Raw genomic sequence first — 5,171 nt, 5'->3', positions numbered from 1 at the left:
CAGGCTTCCGCTGTCTGCTTCCCGATTTCTTTATGGGAAGAAATCATGGGGTTTTAGGAGATTTTCCATCACACAGGTGAGCCCAATTCTGTGAGATACAAAAACCACAGAAGATTGAGCTCGTTTAAGAAAAGGACCATGCAAGGAAGCATTTTTTAAAAAGAAAGCATAATTCAAGAAGACAGAAAAAAAGACTAAAGAGCTAAAGAGGTCAAGTTTGACCATAAACATAAATGAGTTGTTAAAAAAATCCTTTTAAAAGACTCTTAAGACTGTATCAAAAACATTTTCAACCGTATTCTTTCTGGAGAGGTACATCGGCAACAGTACTTTCCAGAAAGAGATTAGGATGTTAATATCAAAGTAAAATTCAAGGCAAAAAAAAAAGTAAACAATTAAAGAGCATTGTTTATATTGATAATCCATTATTTTAAAAACAGCCATAAACGTTTATGCACTGAATAACACACACACGCACATGCACACACACACAAGTTACCACTTAGAACTGAGTGCCAGGGCCAGATGGTTACACAGATGATTTCTTTCAAAGCTGCAAGAAAGCAATGACTTCAACACCTCAAAATCTGTTTCAATAGCTAGAAAAGGACATATGCCTCCCAACTAATTTTACAAAGCCAAAACGATACTGAAAACAAAATCTACTGTAAATACTGCTGCAAAAGCCTAAATAAAACTAGAGCAAATTTAATCAAGAGCTATACTACAATCATACTACAACATGGCCAATTAAGGTTTATTCCAAGAATGCAATAGATTTTAGAAAACCTATTGTCGTGGTTCAGCACATTATTCGGATGGTTAGAATCAAAACGTCAGCTAATAACAACTTTTGGTGAGGACGTGGAGAAATCAGAGCCCTACATGGCTGGTGGGAATGGAAAATGGTGCAGCCAGTCCGGAAAACAGGCTGGCAGTTCCTCAAACAACTAAATGGCATTACCATTTAACCCAGAAACTCCACACCTGGGCATATACCCAGGAGAAATGAAAACATATGTCCGCACAAAAACTTGTACATGAATATGTATAGCAGCATTATTCATGATAACCAAAAGGTAGGAAAAAAAAACCAAATGTCCATCAACAGAAGAATGAATGAAGAAAACGTGGTAAATATCCATACAATGGAAATATCATTCAGTTGTAAAAAGAAATGAAGTGCTGATGCATGCTACAACTTCCATGAATCTTGAAACATTATGCTAAGTGAAAGAAATCATCACCAAAGTCCACATACTATGATTCCATTCATATGAATGTACAGAATAGGGAAACCTATAGAGGTGATGAAAATGTTCTCAAATTGACTAGTGAATGGTTGCACATTTCTGTGACTATATTAAAACCAGCGATCTGTAAACTTTAAGTGGGTGAATTGTGTGGTATATTAGTTTTATCTCAATAAGGCTGTTTTTTAAAATAGCAGACAGCTAAGAAACATAAAGAAAAAAAGGATGCCATTCATAAAAGTGTTATATAGATAGATATTGATATGTATATCAATAAATATCATATACTTGATATATTACATTAATTAAGACATAAGACTTAATTATATATAATTAATGTATAATTTATTACATTATATTTCTAAACCAGGCAGACTGTATTTTCCAAATTCTCTGCAATGATAAATCCTACCCCATATATTCTTCCTCAAGGTGACCTTGCCACTCCTCCAAGAGCCCTTGAATGTGGGCTGAGCCTTGAGACTTGCTTGTAACCAATAAACTGCGGCAGATATAGCGCTGCCTGACTTCAGAGGCTAGATCAGAAAACGTCACGGAGTTCCTCCTGGTTGCCTGGGAATGCTTGCTCCAGAGGCCTGTGCCATGGAAGGAGGCCATGCTGGCTGCCGTGCTGGAGAGCTCATGACTAGCTCCACCATTCACGGTCCCCACATTCCCAGCTGAGCCCAGCCTTTTGGCTGCCCCTACTGGGGGAGCAGATACATGAGCAAAGCCACCTAGAAACTTCTAGACCAGACCCCCTGCGAGCTGAGTACCACTGAGTGACCTCAACTGGACACCACAAAGGACCGGAATGCCCAGTTGGCTCTGCTCAATTCCCCAACCTGTAGAGTACGTGAGATATAACAAAATAGTTGTTTTAAGCCACTAGGCTTTGGGGTCATTTGTTAAGCAGCAATAGAGCCAGAACAAAATACGTTTAGGAATAAATTTAGCTAGAACTATATAGAATCTATATGTAGAAAACTGCCAAGCTCTCTAGTGGAAATTGAGTAAGATGTGAATAACATGAGTGTGCGGGTTTGGATGCATTATGTCCCCCAAAACGCCATTATCTTTGAGGCAATCTTGTGTGGGCAGATGTCTCATGGTTGATTAGATTGTAATTCTTTGAGTGTTTCCATGGAGATGCGACCCACCCAATTGTAGGTGATAACTCTGATTGGATAATTTCCATGGAGGTGTGGCCCTGCTCACTCAGCGTGGGCCTTGATTAGTTTACTAGAGAACTATATAAACTCAGACAGAAGGAGCAAGCTTGCTACAGCCAAGAGGGACACTTTGAAGAATGCATAGAAGCTGAGAGAGGAGCTGTATTTTACAGAGACATTTTGGAGACAGCCTTTGAAAGCAGACTTTTGCTCCAGAGAAGCTAAGAGAGGACAAACGCCCCAAGAGCAACATTTTGGAGAACGCCATTGTAAAACATAATCTAGGAGCAAGTGGACACCAGCCACAAGCCTTCCAAGCTAACAGAGGTTTTCTGTACACCAATGGCCATCCTTCAGTGAAGGGTCCCCCTTACCTTGGACACTTTATGGCTTTAAGACTGTAACTTTGTAATCGAATAAACCCCCTTGATAAAAGCCGATCCATTTCTGGTATTTTGTATCCTGGCAGCATTAGCAAACTGAAACAATGAGGGACAGGCCATGGTCTTGAATATCAAGACTCAAAATTGTAAGCATAACAATTATCCCCAAATTAATTTATAAATTTAGTGCAATTTAAATAACTCCATGATAAGATTATCTTTCGAAACTAACAAATTCATTCTGGAAGAATAAATGGGGAAATATGTGTAAGAAAACTTTAGGGAAAAAATATTCTTGCTGCTCGATCTCAAAACACCTTAAAAATTGAATCTTAAAATTTGGCACTGTTGCTAGAATAGCCAGTTAAATGAATGGAATAGATTAGAATGCATATATATATAAATAACATATATATAATGATTAAATATAAATATATATATTTACGATAAAGGTTGTCTTTCAAATCAGTGTTGAAAAATTCAATTGTTCAATAAATGGTACTGAGATAATTAAATGTTTAAAAAATAGATACTTTCCTCACATAAGATGCCAAAGGAAATTCAGATGTATTAAGATTTCATACAAAAAATGAAGCCATAAAATAATCTAGAAAAAATATAGATGAAGATTTTTCTAATCCTGGAGTGAGGAGGGCATTTTTACTCAGACACCCAGCCCAGAAATCACTGCTCCGAGGCAGGTGACAGCCCCCCTGGCCACACACCTTCCTGCATTTGCTGCCCTGGTCTCCGGGAGGCCAAGGAGGTGGCCGTGTCCTCACAAGGGAAAGGGGTGGTTTCAGGAGTCCCAAGCAGAGGCTGTCCCTACAGGGACCACTGGTTTACTGGGGGAAAATTAGGCAATTTTTCCAGGCCTCATTTTTCCCATCTGTAAAATGTTCTGATCCTCTATAAGAAGCCAATGGCATTATAGGTGTGGAATTTCCTGACCATATAGTCCTATTCCCAAATTGCCACCCCACTCCCCCGCTGACATATGGAGTGACTGTATCTCGTCTTCCCTCCACCATAAGGGAGCTCCTGAAAAGGGAACATAGGAGTTCTGGTTTGCTAATGCTGCCATTATGCAAAATACCAGAAATGGATTGGCTTTTATAAAGGGGGTTTATTTGGTTACAAGGTTACAGTCTGAAGGCCATGAAAATGTCCAAACAAAGGCATCAACAGTAGGGTACCTTCACTGGAGAATGGCTGATTGCATGTGGACAACCTCTGTTAGCTTGGAAGGCACGTGGCTGGCATCCACTTGCTCCCAGGTTGCATTTCAAAATGTCGTTCTCCAAAATGTTGCTCTTGGGGCATTTTGTCCTCTCTTAGCTGCAGCTCCTCTTCAAAATGTCACTCTCAGTTGCTCTGAGTTCCTTCTATCTGTCAGTGATTTAATTCAGACCCACCCTGAATGGGTGAGGTAACACCTCCATGGAAATTATCCAATCAAAGGTCTTGCCCATGGTTGATTGAGTCACATCTCCATGGAAACACTCAATCAATAGGTTCCAACCGAATCAACACTAATCCATCTGCCCCCACAAGACTGCATCAGAGAACATGGCATCTGGGGGGACATAACACATCCAAACTGGCACAACGGGTATCACCATTTCCCAAGAGCAGGTTTTGCCTGGGAATGAGGGCATCATTTTAGCTGGGTAGCAGCTTAGATAAAGGGAGAAGAGCAGAATGGACCCAGAAAGAAAAGAAAGAATAGGCTGCGACTCTGAAAGATAAACTTGCTGCCGCCTCCAGCAGACCCCTCCCTCACCTTGGCCTCAGCCCCTTCCCAGACTCACCCACTCCCCTGTCTACCTGGCCCAGCCCCAGGCTCCTCCAGAACTGTCATCTGTGCTTTCTCTCAAGCAGGATTTCTCTCGCTCTCTTTTTTATTTGTTTTTAATTCATTGTTTTATATTTAATTTTTGTCTTAATTTATTGGTAACTTTTTATTTTGAAAGAATTATAGATTCACAGGAATTGCAAGAAGAACACAAAAAGGCCCTGTGTCACCCACACCCAGTTCTGCCCAACATATAACTACATGTTACAGAATTAGAGTCCAGTATCAAATCCAGAATTTGGCATGGGTACAACATGTGTGTAGTTTGTGTCATCCTATCCCACGTGTAGATCCATGTAACCACCACCGCAATCGAAACACACAACTTCCATCACTACCACAGTGGCCCTTCAAATGAAACCCACCCCGTCTGCACCCCCACCACCCCCAACTCCTGACAACCACTAATCTGTTCTCTCCAAATCTACAATTTTGTCGTTTCAAGAATATTCAACAAATGGAATCCTACAGTATGTGATTCAAGGAAGGGGCCAAGGAACGTGGCAGC

The sequence above is a fragment of the Choloepus didactylus genome, chromosome 17 (genome assembly GCF_015220235.1).
Source record: "Choloepus didactylus isolate mChoDid1 chromosome 17, mChoDid1.pri, whole genome shotgun sequence".
In the NCBI taxonomy this organism is placed as follows: Eukaryota; Metazoa; Chordata; class Mammalia; order Pilosa; family Megalonychidae; genus Choloepus; species Choloepus didactylus.
Note: the sequence above shows the minus strand (reverse complement) of the source record.